The 20,312-nt window shown below is 50.1% G+C and overlaps 1 protein-coding gene and 1 long non-coding RNA gene across 2 annotated transcripts in view; one reads left to right on the plus strand and one right to left on the minus strand.

Annotated features, from left to right (window-relative positions):
• Positions 1–20,312, minus strand: part of Kcnk5 (potassium two pore domain channel subfamily K member 5) — a 41,809-nt gene that overhangs the window by 10,234 nt on the left and 11,263 nt on the right. The window lies entirely within an intron of this gene.
• On the plus strand, positions 77–3,049 carry LOC121438638. The gene is made up of 3 exons (XR_005973102.1): positions 77–275; positions 439–659; positions 2,270–3,049. It is a non-coding gene; the product is annotated as an uncharacterized LOC121438638 (long non-coding RNA).

Here is a 20,312-nt window from a genome sequence, read left to right on the forward strand (position 1 = left end):
GTGCGAAAAAGAAAAAAAAAACTGAAAAAGTTAGCATAGGACAAAGGGGAGAGTCCCTGGTCTCAGCTGACCACAGATCAGCAAACACCAGGGTGAAAAGTAAACCCCGAAATGGATTATCTACCCAGGGTTGGAGATACCAAGTTCATTGCGTTTCAGGGTCAGTTCCACTCTGTGCTAGACTACACACATCATGTAACCAAGAGCTGACAGTTGAGAAGAGCCACCAGGGAAGCTTTTGCAGAACAATCTGCCGCTGCAGTTATCAGCTCCTGGTACTGAGAAGTCCACCAGGGAATTACACACACACACACACACACACACACACATATGAAGAAAGCTCTGCTTTCTGGAAGGTTGAGAGACGGTCTTCCCGGGGTGCATTGCATGTCAGGAGGGGGATACAGTTGTCAACAGACAGGATCTGTCTTCTCACAGGTCTTCTCTCATGGCTGACAGAGATGAGGCTGTCATGACACGGACGGCAGGCTTCAGGATTCACGGACAGCCCTACCCAAGATGCCTCCCCACTCAAAGGCCACCTGGGATTTCGAAGTCTTGAGAAAGAACTAAACAGCCACCCAACACAGAGTTGAAGAATACAGGAAGAAGACATGAAGAATGGCAATGCTGGCCTTCCTGCCCTCACCCCACTGGTGGTAAGTCTTTCTGAATAAGAACTTGCAGCTTCAGCCTCTCCCTCCCTGGGTTAACAAGAGCCACGGCTCACCTGCTTTCCCTGTGACTTGCCTGAGTTCTCCTGAGTCATCTACCAAGGACAGATATGGAAGATATGGAAGGTAGGCCTCTTCTGACTCAGAGTCCCTAACCCCATTAACCTTCATGAAGCCTTGCAATGGTGGGAAGACACTGTGCTGTAGAAGGGTGGCAAAAGGAGTAGATGGGCACACAAGGTAAAGACTTGGACATCTGTGTTTAGAATCTGTGGCAACTCCAAGCTTCCCTCCCTCCACTGCTTTAACAGACCTGGGGCTCTCCAGTGCCCCCTCTCTGTTACTTCTCTATGCACCCTTCTCAAATGTGGCTGGTTTGGAATCTGCATGGCTCCGTGCCAAAGCTGGAACAAAGATGGGGGTGGGGAGGGGATGATCACAGAATGGGACAGAGTGTTGCTGTGACCAGACACCCATTTGCTTGGACTTTGACACATAGAGCACCCGCCTGACTCTTCCCAATTCTGCCAGTCATCACTTGGCACAGAGCTGAGTCTAGATGTGAACTTGGGGAGGGCCAGCTACCCATGTTCCCACTGTGCAGAGCCACGGTTCTGGTGGAGACACATGGCTGGCCATGGCTGGGATTCCACGGGGTAAGGAGAAGGCCTGAACCAGTCTCCCAGAACAGAAGGGCTGACCCAGGATGGAGGTCATCCCTGGGTCAGGGGAGGGCCATGGGGGAGTCAGACAAACCCTGTTAGACAAGGCGTCCTGTTCTCAGGGTTAGGGAAACAGCTTTCGCCGGAGGAGGTGGCCCCTGTCCATTCGCAATACTCTTTAACTTGGCTCCTAAATTCACAAGAGACAATATTTTCATTTTCCGCCTAAGCCTGGAGGACGATAGAGAGAAGGGGCTGAGCCTGCACAATCCAGGCCAGGCTCCTGTTTGGAGACGGAATTGAGTTCCCCACTTGTCACCTTCATCATAAAGCCAGTGTGATTTATTGAGGTCTTACTACATGCCAAAGGTTGTGCTCAGCATTTTACATGCCTTTTAGCTCATTTAATGAGGACAGAATTCTGCTGGGAAAGACACTATCATTTTTTCCACATTGCAAATGAGAAACCAAGGCTGAGACAGCAAGGAAGTAGTAACCAGAGGTCGTGGTACTAAAAGCTACAAGGCTGGGACTAGAACCCAGGGTTCTAGTCACGATGATCCTAATCCCATCCCCAACAGAGGATGCAGGAAGGACTATGCACAGTTCCACTCCTTCCCATCAGCCGAAAAAACAGTGCCCTAAACCCAGCGCGGCCACTCCCATCCAGGCCTCCAGTAAGCCAACATCTATGCCCCGACTATGAATTACGGACACCAGCCATGCACACCATCACACAGTTTAGGACGTTTCTTTGCATAGGGCAGGGGAAACTGTGGCTAAGGCATGAGCCACATCCATCTAACCAGCAACCATGCAGTTATGCAGTCTTGCCTGCAACTCCTATGGCCACTATGGCTTCCCAAACATAGAACCCTCCTCTACTGTGTAAGATACAACCCAAGTAACTGGCCTCTCTTCTTGCCCCTGCAGAACTACAACCTATGGTGCTCTCCAAGTAAGAACCAGAATCTTTGCACTCTCCTTGGCTGCTGCTGGATCCCTTCCCACGTTCGCATGGTCCCACTGGCCTGGAAAGCCACCTCACCTGCCCAGACTGCAGATGCTGAAACCATTCAGTCTCCTCTCGGTGGCTCCTCCAGACACCATCTCCTAACTGTGTCACTCTTATGTTGATATTTGGGCACATATGGGGACAGGTGCTCATCAAAGTACTTAAAACACTTTGTTCAGTGAGTGGCTAGGCCTTGAAAAGCAGGAACCACTATTAGTCTATTGTTAAGATGAGAAGCAGGCTCCAGCCCAAGGTCAGTGGTGGAGCTGGGATTCGAACCCAGGTAGTACCATTATAGTACAGAGGGAGTGGGCAGGACACGTGTTAAGTTGTTCGGTACGATGACACCAGGCTTATAACACATCACCCCAGGTAATAACTAAGACAACATTAAATGTCACCAGAAAAGGCGGGTCCCCTGCCGTATAAGCCCCAAGAAGGGAGAGATTTTGTATTCCTGGAGCTTAGGCTCTGCCTAGCATAATGTAGCTGCACAATTAAATACTGTTAAGTGAGTATGGATACAGAATGGGGTTCATTTGTCTTCTGATGCCTACACACCCAACATCTTTGAGGATTGTTCTAAAGTAGTTTGCTTTGCTTTTAGGTAGGAACTCATTGTGTGGCCCTGGCTGGCTTGGAATTTGCTATATAGACCAGGCTGGCCCCTGCATCTCTGTGCTAGGATTAAAGGCTTGCACCATCATGCCCGGCTATAATTGCGTTTTAAACAATTTTATCTACAACAAAGTAGAGATTTTTGTCCATTATAAAAGGGGAGATGCAAGCCCCAGAAATGGTAGGGTGTTCAGGATAAGGCTGAATACTGGGGTGGGGAAGACTGATGACAACCTCTCACTGAGGGACAGTGGTTCCCCCAATCTAAGGGAAGGGAAAGGAGTCAGCTGGAGAGGGGATGGGGGGGCAGAGACAGAGCAAAGGAAAGGCTACAAGACAGCAGAGCAAGCAGTGAGTGAGCTATGGGTAGGGGAATACCCATGGGGTGACCAGATTGTCCTTCCTGCAGGAAAGACACCTGACACCTCCGGAAACCCTCACAAAGGCGGTGGCTATGGAAAGACCAGGAAAAGGAAGGAATATAGAAGTCAATGAAGACTGATGTATTTACTACCAACCTGGCACTTCACTGACTCCTTGCCAGCACCTCGCTCCACATACACTCACCCCTAGTCACAGACAGTCCACCGTAGCGATGACAGACTGAGTCATCTCACTTGGGAGTGAGCTGGACAGGGTCTCTCAAAGGCCAGCAGCCTTGGGTAAACTACTTGGCTGCTCTAGGCCTATATTTTCTGAACACACGAGGAGCATCCAGGACCCAGTTGGCCAAGTGTGTCTGTCATCAGCATGACAGGCTCATCTGTCTTTCTCTGTCTAAAGTAAGAGCTGTAGACAAGTCAGATCCAAGTAAAAGCCACTCCCCCACAAAAAAAAAAAAAACAAACTGGGAGAAGTGTCAAATCCTGGACAGGGCGAGAAGTTCAGCCTATGCCTAGAAGGCAGGGTCTGTGAGAAGAGGTGGCAACTGTCTCTTCCTTTTTCTTCCTCTATCTTCTCATCTCTTAGTTTCCTCGGGGCACAAGAAGAAATCAGTGTCTCCATAGCTGGGCAGGGAGAAACCAAGGCTCACCATCCTTCAAAAGGGAACCTTATCAGCTGCCTCTAGTTTTGAGTCATCCTCACCGTGAGCCAGCCAACTAAGCAAACAGGTGAGGTCAAGGCCAGCAGGGACAGATGGCTACTTCTCTGAACTTAGTTCCTAACTGTCCCCAGCGTCACAATCAACAAAAGTCTGCCTGCCACTGACCTCACACTCACTCACTGTCCATGCCCACTGGTCTCTAATATGATCCCTTCCAGACAAGAAGCCAGGGGGAAGCAGGCCCAACAGGAATGGAGGAGTTCTCTGCACAGAAGTCACAGTTGTTTCAGCCTACTGAGTATAGCAACTGTCTTTTTTTTTTTTTTTTTAAAGCTACAGACAGGCATAGGTCAAAGAAGGGAGACCCCAAACCATCCTTCATCCCTCAAAGCAGTTTAGGAATCGGGGTGGGAAGTGAGGAGTCAATGGGGAGTGTTAGTATGCCCAGCTGAGCAGTGGGCCCCCACTCAATCTGATAATCCCCACTGAGGCTGGGGACATACAAAAACTATCTTGGAAGAGCTAGTGGTACCACTGCCTCCCCTGGCCACCACCGCCCAGCCTGTTCGCAGATTTTTAAAATTTCTCCCAAAGGTTACCTGGAGGTGGTGGTGAACATCTTTAATCCCAGCACTCGGGAGGCAAAGGCAGGCGGATCTCTGTGAGTTTGAGGCCAGCCTGGTCTACAGAGTGAGTTCCAGGGCCGCCATGGATACACAGTGAAACCCTGTTACTTTGCGGGGGGGGGGGGGGGGGGGGGAAGTCCCCAAAAGTGAGGCACGGTGATGCACGCTTGCAATCCTGACACTCCAGGAGGTAGGGGAGAATCACACGCTCATGGCCAGCCTGGGCTATCAAAAACAGACACACCAAACCAAACCAACAAGAAAACACATTTCTTTCAAAGCAAACTAAAAACAAATGAAAAACTTTTGCAGCTGCCTTTAGTGCAGGGAGTGGGAGTGGAGAACTAGGGCCTTCTATCTTTCTATCTGAGCGGAGAACATAGGGCAGGGAGGAATTCCTGGTATTTTCTTCACTGCCTTCTCCCCAGCGCAGGGTGACTGGGGTGTGTCTCAGAGGGCAGCCACAGCTCAGATCAAGAGTCCAGTCGTACCACCTTCCTCCCCGTGCCAGCAGGAGGCCCAGCTCACAACGTCTCGTCTTACCCAAGAAAGGGCAGGTCTCCTTTGGGGCAGATGGTGGGGGGCTTGGGGGAGCAGTCGCTGCAGTTTCAACAGGCTAGATGTCATAGCATCCTCTCTACCAAGACCTGGAGACTTTCCAGGAACCTTTAGCCTCTCTAACTACATCTTCTCTACAAAAGAAGATCTGACCATGACCTCCTAAAATTCCAGTTTTCTACCGCCCAGACTAGCGCCTTTCCTCACCCTACCCTTCCTCTTCTTTGGCATGTTCAAAATATATATTGCTTTCAGCATGGAAAATTATTACTCCCAGGTCAGGAGCCCCACTGCCAGGCCCACAGTTTTCTGTCTTCTTCCTATACTCTCTTAGACCGGAGAGAAGGCCCTTCCTGTCTATACTCCCAGGTCAGGAGCCCCACTGCCAGGCCCAGTTTTCTGTCTTTTTCCCATACTCTCTTAGACCGGAGAGAAGGCCCTTCCTGTCTATACTCATGTTTCATTCTTGAAGAAAAGTGTCCAGCGCCCACCCACTGAAAAAGCAACCATCTATAGAAGACCTCACAGAGTACAGGCGAGGCTCCACCCCACACACGGCCATGGTAGCCCTGCAGTGCCTCACACCAGATTCATACTCCAAGCCCAGAAACCCAGGCAGCCCATGAGGCAAGGTAGAAAATGGCAGGCTTTAGGGGACCCACTTATCCTCCAAGAAGCAGGGAGCCACAGCATAGTGACAAGTAAGTAATGGGTAGGTAGGGGATACAGTGTGGATACACTGGATGAAGAGTGGGGATGATTCACATCCTAGGCAGGAAGTAGCAAAGGGCACGAAATTCTACCATGTGACTCAGGAAAGTGAGTTAAAGTTCATGAATTACTTCTGGAATTTTATGTTGAATACTTTTGGACCACAGTTGACCATAAGTAATCAGAAATTTATAGAAAGTGAAACCACAAAGGAAGATTACTGTGCTGTGGCTTCTTGACCTGGACAGTACCTAACATAGAGGAGGGGAAGCAGTTAGTCTTACACCCATGTGTCGATATGGAAGGCCAGAGACTGTCCTCTGCTATCTTCCTCAGCTCCTCTCCACCTTCATTTTTCTAGGCAAGGTCTCTCACTGAACCTGGAACTCAGATTCAGTTAGACTGGCTAGCTAGAGGGCTCCAGGAACCCATTTGTCTGTGCCTCCTGAGGGCTGGAATTACAGACACATGTTTCTGCACCTGGATTTGGGCACTGGCTGTGAACCCAGGTTCTCGTGTTTGCATGGCAAGCATTTTTAACGGTTGAACTAGCCCCCCATCCCCTCAACCAATTTTCAAAAACAGCTACCCTGGACCCAAGGTCTGTTTGTGACTATCTTCCCATCCAGCTTTGGGATTCCCCTGCTGCCCTCCCCGCCCTATCTCAGCAGCCTCTGTGGAGCTCAGAGACACCACCCGCAAGGTCTCACGCTCTCTCGAACTCCAGAACTCCTGGGAGCAGACTTGTGCCAAAAGGGAGCAGCAGGGTTTTTAGCAGTTACGTCTGGGTTTCCGACTTTCACAGGCCTGGGAACCCTGTCCGCACTTGGAAGGGACAAAGAAAACAAAGCAGGTGGCCCTGTCCCCATTGTTCTCACCCTGGGATAGTCACCTGCCCTGTTCCCGGCAGGCAGCCGGCCCTCCTCCCATCAGTGCAGAGAGGGCAAAGTTTGGCATGGACTGACCGAGCCAGGAGTACAGGGAAAGACTGCAGGGGTCTGAACTCAGGATGGAATGTCAGCAAGGACCCTGAGGCACCCGGAGAGCTGGAAATCCCTGCGCATGGATAGAGTCACAGAGCACAGCTGCTTGCCCAAGAACAGGCCGTGGGGAGCTAGAAAGCCCCCCTCCCCCCCAGCACTCCAGCAGGCCCCTCTGGAGCCGAGCTGCTGGAAGACAGGACAGGCATCTTTCATGGCACTGCAGCATCTGAGCCCCCAGTTCACCACCACTGCCCTCCCAAGCGGTCCAAGTCCCTGCTCTGTACTAGTATGTGTGTCCATCTGAGATGCTGGGCCTTGAGTTTATGACGTCATCCCTTTCCACCGCCAGAATCTAGACCTGATGATGATGGAAGGGGGATTTGTTTTCTTAGTGACTGGGGTTCCTGGTAGGTTACCCATGTGCACATCATAGATAGCACTAGTTAGGGGGGCATGATGGCAGGAGGGGCACATGTTGGCAGGGGTGGGTGGCTCATGGAGAATGTGGGAGAATTATGGTGGATATGATCAAGAACATTGTATGCATATATGGAATTGTCAAAGAAAGTTTCTTTGTAAAGTTGAAAAAGACTCTAGATAGACATGACAGCATGGTAGGAGCATGGTCACACACGCTGATCTAATCTTGACCATATCTTTAGGGTGCACACATACTTAGGCTCCCTACTTTATTCAATTCAGCATGACCTTGAAGAGAAATGGAAGGAGTGACCACAGGAAGCCATCCTCAAGGTTTCTAAAAACAGCACCTTGAGTAGGCTACAAAGGAGGCCACCGTGGGAACCGCTGACTGGCCATCTCCCCATCCATAGCAGACATCTGGGAAAAAGCTGGTTTGCCTGCAGCTGAGCTGCCCTGCCTCATGGCTGCTTGCATCCCGGCCTCTATAACCCAGGTCTATACAGAACACACATGTCCAGATGGCCCAATAAGATAACTTCAAAGTTCCAAGTGTCCAGTGTGGAGTCTTCCTTTGGGAGCAACTCCAGAGAAGAGATCCTGGCTTTGGAGCAGATGGACCCAGGCTTAAGCACACAAGCAGGTGCAGCATGACCTAATACCATGCCTGGCTTACTTATTCATGTCTATAAAACAGGAGGACCATGGTTCCATTTAGGCTAGGCTGGGAATCATGGTTCTGGACAAATAGCATGTTCTAGAAGTGGATCCTGGTAAGTGGGTGTGGCCATGGCTGTTTTACACACGGAACAAGGGGCCTTCTATTCTGAGTGTCTATGACTGCTGTGTGTGGCACTGCCTTTGGCCACCTATCACCACCCTGAAAATCAGAGACTGGGACAGTGGTTTGAGCTTGGCACATTTCCACCCACGCTCCCGTAGGCACCAGCCACGGCTCATGATCTCCCTTCAATCAGGTCTCATCTCCACCCTCTCCTTCTCTGAGGGCCATGCTCCAGGGTTTCATCACACTTCATCATGCTTCGGGCATCTGTTTATCTGACTCACTATGTATACTGCCCAAATGGGTCAGACAGAGCTTATAAGGCAGACTCCACTCACACCACTAAACCCAAAGCAGGGCCTCCACTGGAGAACACTCCATATTAGCCAATGAAATGATGGGGTCTCTAAGACATCTGCTTGCTGGGGCATGATGTGAGCACCCTATGGCTCAGGGGGGTGTGAGGTGCACTACCAGTGCAAGTGGTGGTGACTACTTCCAGGTTCCACTGGCTTTCCCCATCCCCAGAGGTCCTAGCCTAGTCCTTGTGGACTTTGGAACTAGATTTTAGGGGAAAGAGACTGGGTGGAGATGGGAGGGTAAGGCTGAGTGAGGGATGTTCAAAGCTGTTGAAGGTCCACTGGTCTTCTGGTGCATGCCATACCTCAGGCTCTCCTGGAAGGAGAGAGAGCCCTTTCAGATTGTGCAGCATCCCAATCCCAGCAGCTGTTAGTTCTACTCCACTGTGCACAACTCCCAGCTCCTGCCTCCCCAATAGGATGCCTGCCCCTAAATCCTGCCACATGTTTCTTTTAGGTTATACCTGTACCCTTAGGAGTTTGATGGGCTCTGTCCCATTGTGTCCTTCAAGATGTTACAGACAATGTAGCAAGCGTCCCAACCCCACCTACACATCCCTCCTTCCACTGTGGCTGGCAGCCTGGATAATAATGAGTAACTAACTACCCATCCTTAAAGGCGCGCGGGGGGGGGGGGGGTTCTGATGATAAAGGGTTATGAAGAGCCCCATTGATTATAATTCATTTAAGATGACCAAGTGGTTAAACTGTAAACCTCTTCACTAATTAGAAAATCAAAGCCTACAGGGTGCTAGGTGGTGGTATTAACTCCAGGAAAACAACCTACCTGGTTGCTTGTACCCCTCTCACCCAAATCTCGCCTCCAGATCCTGTCTGAGAGGCTGTCATTCAACCATGCTCCAAACATGATCTTGCCCCATCGTCTCTACAAAGCTCTCTGCCTGCTCCTTCTGAAAGCCACCTGTCACAAAACCCTTCCCTTATTGCCCGACTCTAACCTAACCTCCCCACCAGCCCCCGGCTGTAGTCCAAGCCCATTTCCTCTACTTTAGTCACTGGCTGGAGACAGACAACAGCTGGCCTCCATCCTCCCTGGAATAAATTGTACAAGAAACTGCCAGGAACCGGGCACAGGCATCTCGGCACAGACGTACTCTGAGGGTCAGGGGAAGGGGGGCAGTGCAGGAATGCTTTCTCTGCCTCAATGGCTTCTGAGGAAGAAGACTGAGTCACAACTGAGACTATGACACCCCACAACCCCAAAGCTACTGCAGAAACAAGGAGGACTGTGACTATCTGTAATATAGGCTCTCCCTCTCAAATCTCACACCCGGAGTCCTGTCCATAGGACTCCCCCCCCCCCACACACACACACATTTAGTGACCACAGGGATGACATATAGTGTGTGGGGAAAAGTGACCCCTCAGGCATGTGAAGAAAGAGGGGCCACCCAAAATAGCTCCTCCGCCTACCTATCATCACTACCAAACACAGTGTGGGATGTGACCAGGTTAGGAAGCATAAGCCATTTGGTACTGATATGACAGAAAAACCCAGCCCGCATTCTTCCAGGACAGTGGGGCCAGGCTGAGGTGAGGGTTGCGGTAGGAGCTGAAGAAACCTCCCACTCTCACTAACCTGGGGCCCAGGACCAGGGACAAGCTAGGCAACAGGAAATGGAAACTCTGCTGCTAGCATAGCACAAGAATCTTACCAGAGACAATGGCCCACTGCCAAAACTAGAGGCCAGACAGAAGTAAGCAGGACCCTACCCTGCTCACATGCCTCCCCACCCCATCCCACCCCAGGACTCAGTAGTTTTGTTTTGTTTTGTTTTAAACAGGGTCTCACTAGAAGCCCAGACTGGCCTGCAATTTACTGTGTAGGTCCAGGCTGGCCTCGAATTCTGTGGTCTTCTTGTCTCAGCCTACAGAGTGTATGCTGTGTTCTTAAGCAAGAACATTCCTCCATACCAAGCACGTGCCACATCTTAGCACTCAGGAGACTGAAGCAAAAGGACCCTAAGTTCAAGGCCAGACCAGGCCACATAATAAGTCCTTTTTTTCCCCCAAACAACTATCACAAGCAAAGAGACCTTAGAATGTTTAAATCCTTAACTCCCTGAGTTTCCTACTGAGTGGTGAACACTCAGCTGACAAGTCTGCCCAATGTCAGCTACTGTCTGGTCCCCACAAACACTACCACCTGCCCACTAGTTCCGGAAATAGTCCTCAGTGTTACAGCAAAAGGGGCCACAGCAAGCACGAAGCCAGGAAGAGGCTCCTGAGCCACAAGCTTACAAAATCCAGATATGAGGGATTGTGGGGAAAGGTGGGCTAGGTGTGGGCATGGGAGACGGATAAATGAACAAATGCACTGTGCTCCCAAGTCACCCGAGACTCGAGCAGAAGAAGAAATCCTTCCATGAGTTTAGTTTCCCTGACAGCAGCAGGAAGGGCTTTCTGGGAACTGCCAGAGGGTCCATCTATTCGCACATCTACTGAAGCAGAGGCTCCTGAGCTGGGCCAATGGTCACTTAAAAACTAACCCAGAAGCTGGAGATGGCTCGGAGCATTTGCTACTCTTCCAGAAGACCCGAATTCGATCCACATGCCCATGTGGCAGTTCACAATCATTTGTTAACTCCAGTCCAAAGGATGCAATCCCCTCTTCTGTTTTCTGGGGGAATCAAGCATGCAGGTGGTGAACATGCAGGCAAAACCCCCGTACACATAAAATGTTATTAATTTAAAATTAGTCCAGCATCAGACATCAGGACATGGCCTACTGTCTTCATGGCCCTTAGCCCTCCCCATTCTAACATGAGGCTTCTGGCCAATCCTGTGAAAAACAGCATGAGACCAAAGGGAAAGATGGAAGAACAAGGATTTTTTTATTTTTTATTTATTTTTGCCTTCAATCTCCCCAGGGGCCTCTGAGCCATTCGCCTCTATGGAGGGACAAAGGGGGCTGTGTCTGGCTGCTGCAAAGGCCACGTACAGCCAAGGACCAGCACCCCACCCATGTGTAGGGCGGTCACTCAATCCATTTAACCCAAGAAGGTGGGACCAGAGCCATGACTGGACATTCCCTGTTCCGTGAAGCTTGGAACAGAGCCAACTGATTCATTTAAGTTTTTGCTGAGCCACAGCCATGTGCCCAGAAAGGGGCAAAACAAAGGCAGGGCAAGCTACTGCCTGCCTAGGAGGATCAGTAGCCTAAGCAGAGGCCAAGCTGGTGGATGGAAGAGTTATGCAAAAAGGTTCCTTGAGAGGACAGAGAACATGAACACTGAGGCTAGGACAGTTCCTAGGGCCCACACTGGCCCCTTAAAGAATAAGCAAAAAGTACAAAGACAGCAAAGGCAACTAGGCAAAGCAGCACACACCTGGTATCCTAACACTCAAGAGGCCAAAGCCTCCAGGAGGTTCACAAGTCCAAAGCTAGCCTCGGCTACATGGTAAGAATTTGTCTCAAAAATAAAACAAAGCAAACCAGACAGGAATAAACTAATCTCGCCTCCCTTTTTCTCTCCCCACTTTAGGGTCTTCTAATCTTGCACATGCTGCCAGCCCTCCTTAGAGCAGGAACACAGGATGACTAGGCACACACAGGTATGTGGGATTGCTAGCACCTTCGTATTGTACTCCTGTGGCTTAGATATGATGTGGGAGCCCCCAAGGGATTATGGGATGAAATTTAATCCCCGTGGTGAATTGTTAAGAGGGTAGAAATTGTGGAAATTTAATCCAATTCGGTGTTCTGAGTTGGGCCTTAGGGAGGGGATCAGGACTGGATAAGGTCATCAGGGTGGAGCCCTATGACTGAATCCTAGTAGCTTTATAAGAGTGTGCACGCACACACTCCACATCAGTCTCGCACTCTGGTACTTGTTTTAAACACGTGCTATAATGCACCACTTCAGAATACTGCCAGCAAGAAACCCATCTTCAGATAGAGGCCCTTGGTGGCGGGCCAAAATAAACCTCTTTTCTTCGCAACTTACGAAGTCATCTGTGATATTGCACTATGAGCAACAGAAAACAGCCCAGCGTGCAGTCCAACAGAACTCTGCACGTTGAGATCCTCTCATCTGTGCGGTCTGGTGTGGCTACTGAGCACCTGAAACTTGTCAATGCCTCAGTAATGTGATCTTTTATTCGTTTAAACACCTTCAATGAGCAATATCATATTAAGAAATAAAAGCACATCTTGGCATATCCCATTCATAGAATCTATATCAAGCATACCTGACCTGCATCTCCCCTGGACTGTCCATCGTAATCTAATTCATGCCTTGCCTGGGATCTTGTTTCCTGTTAATCTCAAACACAGGATGAGACTCCTTGGGCCCCAAGGAAGGTGGCAGGGTTGGAGTTGTATAGAGGTCAGGACTTCACTTGTTCATAGACCTCCAGAAGAGTGCTCCCCACACCCACTCCTCCAGAAGAGTGCTCCCCACACCCACTCCTCCAAGACACCAACCAACCCCGGGGAACAGCCACCTGGAAGTACAATGGATGAAATTATACGCCTTTCTTGGCCCATGTCAGGCCAGTTGACCAGTCTTACACCTTGTGAGTGTGTGTGCGTGGGGGGTATGTATGTATGTGTACACGAGCACACATGTCAAAGTTGATTTGGGGTGTCTTCCTCAATCATTTTCTCTTTATTTGTTCAGATGGTTCTCTCAATAAACCCAGAGCTCAATGACTGGCTAGTAGGGATGGTCAACAAACCCCATGTATTCTCTTGTCTACTTCCTCAGTCCTGGAATTAGAGGCACACACTGCTATGGCCGGCTTTTTACATAGTGTGAAAATCTAAACTCAGGTAAGATGACGGAGCCACCTCTACAGCCTGATCTCAAACCTCCACACCTGTTTCCTCCAGTCCCTGGCACTATTATTCATCAGGCTTTCTAGAAAGTTCTTGTCATCCTGAGCACTGACTCCCCAGCAGGTTACACTCATGCCCACTGTCCACTGACTACTAAAGAACACTGGCTTTGTGTTCCCCACACATTAAGAACAACCAATGTGCAACTGGTGAACAGCACATGCATGCATTTCATGCCATAAAAAAATTAAGTTCTTTGTTATAAACACAATACAACTGCATTACAGAAAATGCACGAGGCAGAAAGAGAAAAAGTCATCAACAATCCAGTCTCTAAAGCTTGGCCCAGCCTAGCTTCTGTTTTTTAAATTGAATTTCTGTGACTCAGTGCTAAACTTTACACCCCCTGGCTTGTTTTTGAAAATCTCAAGTATGCCTAGAACCTCAAACCTGCTTTTAAAACCTCTCAGTGAAAACCACCATGGACCAAGCAGCTCAGGCATCAGGGTTTCCATACCATCTGGGTAGGGGCCACCTACGCCCCGGGCTGAAACACACCACTCTGATCAACAAAGGCAACCTGCAAAAGCAGAGCCACCAGGGCGGGATGTACAATAGTATGAGGACAGATAAACTGGTTTCAGGAAGCTTAGTGTCCTGAGAAATTTTAAGGTACAGGAACAAAGGGCTGGGGGACAGCTGGGGGACAGGATACCCAAGGATACATAAGGACCCCCAACAGAACAAGCAGGGGAACTGATGACATGAAGCTTCAGTCCCTGGCACTCTAAAGACAAGACTGTCAAAACACATCTCTGTTAGTCTTCAGTATACTGTGTAGCAATAGGAACTTTCTAGAATAGTACCCAGAAGTGCCCTCCACAACTCTAGAGCTGCACTTGCCCTGGTAGGGGTGGGAGGGCACAGCCAGGCAAACTCTTAGGGAGGTGCTGAAGTCCTCTCTCCAGCAACCTGTGGACCTGCCTCATGGACTGGTGTCCTGGCCAAGAGTGCTGGCAGCCCCCCAGGGAGTTTGCTGGATGGAAGGGCCTGCTTAAACCATCTTCTGGGTTGGAGGTGGGCACAGTGAAATTTGCCAAGGGAAGCCTGGGACAGTGCTGCCTCTAGGCCTGGAGGCTGCAGGCAGTGAAGAGGCAGGAGACCAAATTCGCTTGGCTCCAGCCATTCATTGATGATTGTTCATGAATGATTACCCTCCTATAGGGTCCTCAGTTTTGGATGCAACAGGGCACAAGTCAAGAGTCCCGTGTAGAGCAGTGAGAAAGAAAGAGTGGACATGACAAACCCCAGAGCAGTGTACTGAGAGATGAGGTTCAAAGAAAGCCAACCCCCAGACTCAGCATCAATCAGGGCATACCATAGCATCCCGACCTACATTCATTTGCTTACTGGGAGAACCTAGGGTGGTGACAATATGCTATGCTTGTACCTACCTCTGAGCACTGTATAGCACCACCACAACACACACTAACCCCACCCACTTCAAAGGGAGATACATGGCATATAGTATTTCTCTTCATTCCCACTGCCCTTCAAACCAGTACTGAGTCTACAACTGGAACCCCCTGTTCAAATGGCCTTGGTGAACAAACCTTTGGCTCAGAAAGGTGCAACAGCCCCGTCACACACTGAATCTTCTGAGGCTCCCCATTATAGTTTAGCTAGTCCCACTCACTGGGCCAGTCATTCCAAGGGACATAGGGCTGGGACCAGAGTTTAGAAGTTGGGCAGGGGGTGTGTTGAAAAGCTATTCATCAGGACACCTTCCTTCTTCCTGTTACCTACACTGGGGGTGCTGACAAGACACTCCCGCACCAGCCTGCTCCACTTAGCCTGCTCACTTGGCAGCTCTGGAGGGGGCAGGGATGCCGGGAGAGGAAAGGCATCTTTCCAAAGCCAACATTGGCAGAATGCATTCCACAGCCCAGGGGACATGAGTTTTATTTGAACAGCAGTGATAGGGAGGAATGGGTCTGACGTTCCTTCTACTCCAAGGTCCATGGACAGGTGCCTACTTCTATCCTGCACGAGGAAAGGGGCACAGGAGCAGTAAGGATACAAAGGCCACCCTGGGCAAAACAAACACCCATCAGCTCTCTTCTTCCCCTACCCAGCCCTCAGCATACAACAAGCAACCTAGCTGTCCCTAGCAGAGCTGTGTCTGGGTGGCATGTGAACCATCGGAGGAAGGAAAGACAAGATTCTCTACCAAGTGCTAAGCAGCGTGAGGGTGGGCATCACTAACCCCGGGGAAGTCAAGTGGAGGTGCCTATCACAAGTGTGGCTCTAGCTGACAGAGAGGTAACAGGTGACATCTTACAACTAAGCGAGTACATCTCTCCTCCAACTCCTTAATTCTCTCTTGTGGGGTCCTTTCTGGGGGTCCCCTGGCCCATAGTCTGGCCAAAGGATAGGAGGCCGAGGTAGTGCACTGAGTCCAAGGGCCCCTTAAGGACATTGGTAAGAGGGGTGGGGAACAGGCTGGAGGCAGGGGCACTGTTGACAGCTCTGGTATAACCTAAGTTTTCCTGATTTAAAAGTTTTTATGCCTAATATGGTAAACAAGCCTGCATATATGGTCTATTTGGGCATAACAAAGTTGTACCTGGGATATCAGAACCCCAAAGGCTACCAACAGCAATGCTCAGCGCAATTCCTAAAGCCAGGAGCATCTAGGAAGTGTGGAGAACACAAGGGTCTGAGAACTGGGGATGCAGTTCAGTTAGAATGCTTGCCTAGCATGTATGAAGCTTTGGGCTCCATGACCAGCACTGAATGAGAATGGTCGTGGTGGTTTACTTGTCTGCGCTGCCAGCACTCTGGAGGTAGAGACTCAAGGTCATCCTTAGTTAAAGGTCAGCCTGGGCTACCAGAGACTCTTTGGAAGGAAGGGGGAGGGAGGGAGGGAGGGAGGGAGGGAGGGAGGGAGGGAGGGAAGGAGGAAGGGAAGAAAGGGAGGGAAAAGAAAGAAAGAAAGAAAGAAAGAAAGAGAGAGAGACAAAGGAGAGAGGAGAGAGAGAAAGGAGAGAGAGAGAGAAAGGAGAGAGAGAGAGAGAGAGAGAGAGAAGAGAAGAGAAGAGAAAGAGGAGCGAGTCTCTAAAAATACAGCGCAGCTTTGCAGCAGTGCTCTGGCTCCAGACTCCAGCCTGTGTGCAGAGCAGATAATTAGCTGGACGATCCTGGCTCAATTATTCAACTCGTGTGCAAGAATCCTTATCTCACCTCAAACCACGCCACGCCTCTCTGCACACGCCTCCCTCAAGTCACCTGTAGTTAACAGTGGATCTCAAGGTCACCAAAGGTCACCACCAGGCCTTGTGGCACAGGCCTTTTAACTCCAGAACTCCTGAGGCAGAGGCAGAAGGATCTCAGTGAGTTCCAGGCCAGCCAGGGCTACACAGTGTCTTAAAAAGGAATAACAACAACACAAACCTCAAAGGTCTTTGCCAATTGAGGGGCCTCGTGCCACAGGCGTGCAGGGCTGCAGAAAACCTCTCCTCCCACGGAAGGTCAATTTCCACTCCTGTCTGCACCAAAGCCCACCAGGATCAGCAGAAAGAATTCTGAAATCTCAAGATCAACAGTCCACCTCCTTACTCCACCCAGGCCCCAGGCCACTGTGAGGGAGGAGTGGCCTAAGGCTTTTCCAGTTTGGGGGCCAAAATACCACCAGGCTGCTGGGGCGGTGACCAGGAGAGCAGGTGTGGTCATCACCTTTGACTGCCTGACCTGCCCTCTGAGGCCGCTGTTCCCAAGAAGCCCTTCCTTAATTGCCTGCCCCCCAGCTCTAATTGCTCCTCATTGCAGGTCCCCACCCCCGGGTAAGCAGTTGTCTTAGACCAAGTTGTGTAACTTTCCCTAAAGGGTTGGGCCTTGGCTCCAGGAGGCTGGTTAAATAACTCCTAGGTTCCTCCAGCCTGGTGCCCTCAATGTGAATCACCTCCTGCAACCTCTAGGACGGGCTGGAAACACCAGTCCATAGCTCCTGGGATGCAGAGTCCCATGCTGGAGAAGTCCCCAGGAGAGTAGGGTAGAGGCTGGGAGTAGGTTTCAGACAGGTCCCTTCTGCCCCAGACTCTGTCTCCTCTACACCTCTGGGAGCTTCCCACAGGAGCAACAGTTACCTTTCCTCCCATCAGCAGGGAAGCTAGCCACCCCCCCACCCCCACCCCCCACCCCCCCCCCCCCCCCCCCCCGCATCTCAGGGAAGGGTGTGCTGGGCAGGTTAGGACAAGAAGTGAAGCAGGCTCTGCACCCCCAAATACAATCAACACCTTTGCGTTTGCGACTTCCAGGCAATGCTATAAGGATGTGGGTGGGCTACAAAAATGGCTGTTGCAGTGTAAAGACCTCAGTTCAGATCCCCAGTAACCAAGTCACGCCTGACAAGGCCACCCTAATCTCAACACTCTCTGAAGTGAGATGGGAGGCAGAGACAGAAATCCAGGGTCAAGCTAGGCTAGCCTCCTGTGCGAAGCAGCAGAGACCGGGTCTCAAGTCAGGTGAAACAATGAGAGGACTGACCGTCCGTGCTGCACCATGGCAGGCACACACCCGCGCACACACAAGCATGCAGACATAAACGGGCGTGTGTGTGTGTGTGTGTGTGTGTGTGTGTGTGTGTGTGTGTGAGAGAGAGAGAGAGAGAGAGAGAGAGAAAAAACAGGGATAAGAGTTATCTCTATGAAGAAAGGCCCACAATCAGTACTGCATGACTAACCTGAACTTGCCTCTCTACCCAAAACATCAACCTTCAGCCCACAGGTCACACACATCCCAGTATAGCTACGCATACAGCCCAATACAGCTGCAGATTATAATGCCATGTAATGTGAACATGCTAGACACCATGCAAGACAGTTTTGCCACCACCTTTAGTTACTCCTTCCCAGGCCCTGGTTTCCAATCCAACAAATGGGATAGAATATTTAGCTATGGGGAAAGAGATTCCCTGCCAGTGTAAGGCCCATGAAGGAGGCAGAATGGAAGAATCAAATGAATGGTTCTGCAGACCCTTGGAAAAGGTAAGGAAACACCCTGCAAACACTTCTACTCCCTCCCTGTGTAGGTAGGCCAGGGGGTGGAAAAGCCCAGTGTGGCTGCTCAACTCTGTCACACCAGACTATCAGCTAGAGAGCCTCCTCCTCCCAGGCAAACAGTCCTGGCCTTCTCAGAGCCCCTCCTTGCAAGGCTCTGAAGATTAAACAAGGGCAGGGGCATGCACACAGACAGTTGGCCCACCCCAGCCCATCCCAATTTCCCCACAATACAGCCTTAAAGGCAGTACCGAAATTGCAGGAAGGATCAGGACTAGGCATTACTTCCTTAAAGAGATCCAGTCACACACCCCTGTGTGCTTCTTAACTGCTGCAGGAGGGTCTGGACACACGTGCTCTCAAGTTTCTTGAGTAGAAACCACAGCCAGCGGTGGTGGCACAGGCCTTTAATCCCAGCTTTGGGGGGGGGGGGTTAGAGGCGGGTGCATCTGTGAGTTCAAGGCCAGCCTGGTCTACAGAGTGAGACTCCAAAGCCACAGAGAAACCCTGTCTCAAAAAACCAAAACCAACCAACCAACAACAAAAAAGTAGAATAGTGGTCTAGGTTGCATGGCTCATGTGTGACTAGAATTTACAATTTATTACTGAAGGCTCCAAGTGGAAAGAAACGCAAAGGGTATGAAGCATTGTTACCCTTCTTTGCTATCCCACATCACGCACCCTTACTGAATTATCATACTGTATGCACACACATATACAACTTAAAAAAAATGAGTCTGTTCTTACCCAGTGCCCCCAGATGTAGTTTGAAGGAGCAGGGTGGGGTGGGAATTGTCTTAGTTAGGGTTTATACTGCTGTGATAAAACACCGCAATCAAAAACAATCTGGGGATGAAAGGTTACTTGGTTTATACTTCTACACCACTGTTGATCATTGAAGGAAGTTGGAGAGGGAGGACCTGGAAGCAGGAGCTGATGCAAAGGAGCACTGCTTACTAGCTTGTTCCACGGCTGGATCAGCCTGCTTTCTTATAGAACATAGTACCACCAGGCCAGGGGTGGCACCATCCACAGTGCCTTCCCACATCAACCATCAATCAAGACAATGCGTCAAAGACTCGCTCCCAGGCCAGTCTGGTGGGGACATTTTTTCCAGTTGAAGTTCCCTCTTCCCAAATGGTTCTAGATTATATCAAGTTAACATAAAACTATCCAGCACAGAAATAAACTTTTTATTGCCTTTAAATTTTTTTATTGTGTATATGTGCAAGTCACGACACACATGTAGAGGTCAGAGGACAACTTTCAGGAGTAAGCACCTTCATTGCTGGGCCATCTCACTACCCATAAACATCGATCACATCCCTCCACACTTGTGAGACCAAGGCAAGGAGTACAGCTTTATCTGGCTGGAATTACCTGGCTTTGATCTTGCAAGAGGCAAGATCCTCATCAGACTTTCATGGGAAGGTGTATGCCACTGGGCACCTGGGCATGACAGAACTTGAAGCGAGTACTTACCTTCATGCTGGACATCTTGAGAACTGGACCTGGTCGCACAAGACTGGAGACAGAAAAATGTTCAGCTCTTATATGGTCAAATTTAAAGGCACTCCAATCCTTCAATAAATGGGTGAACATGGAGTGGTAAATAAAATCTGATGGGGGTCACACAGAACAAACGAGTATGTAGGCAAGATTAAGACTCCAGTTATGACTGGTTTTTGTCTTCACAACGGCTCAAATGGTTTCCTTTCACCATCCCCAAGTATAGGCTGGCTCAGACAAGTGGAGGAGCCATGGGGTGCACAGTCCTCCAGACAAGGCTGATGATTCCTGGTGGCCCACAGGCCAGCCTCCAAGTTACACAGGTTCTCCTGGACTCCGGACAAGTATCCCCCTTGCAGGAAGGAACTGGTTAAACAGCTGCAGTTAGATTACAGTAGGGCATGTGGGAGTGGGTGACAATAGCCAGGGAAGTACACATTCCTTCCTAAATATTTCAGCAGGAAGCCTAAATATTTAGATGGATGAGAGG

This window comes from Microtus oregoni, unplaced genomic scaffold, assembly GCF_018167655.1.
Source record: "Microtus oregoni isolate MIOR12 unplaced genomic scaffold, Mior012 000056F_ref0000123, whole genome shotgun sequence".
Lineage (NCBI taxonomy): Eukaryota > Metazoa > Chordata > Mammalia > Rodentia > Cricetidae > Microtus > Microtus oregoni.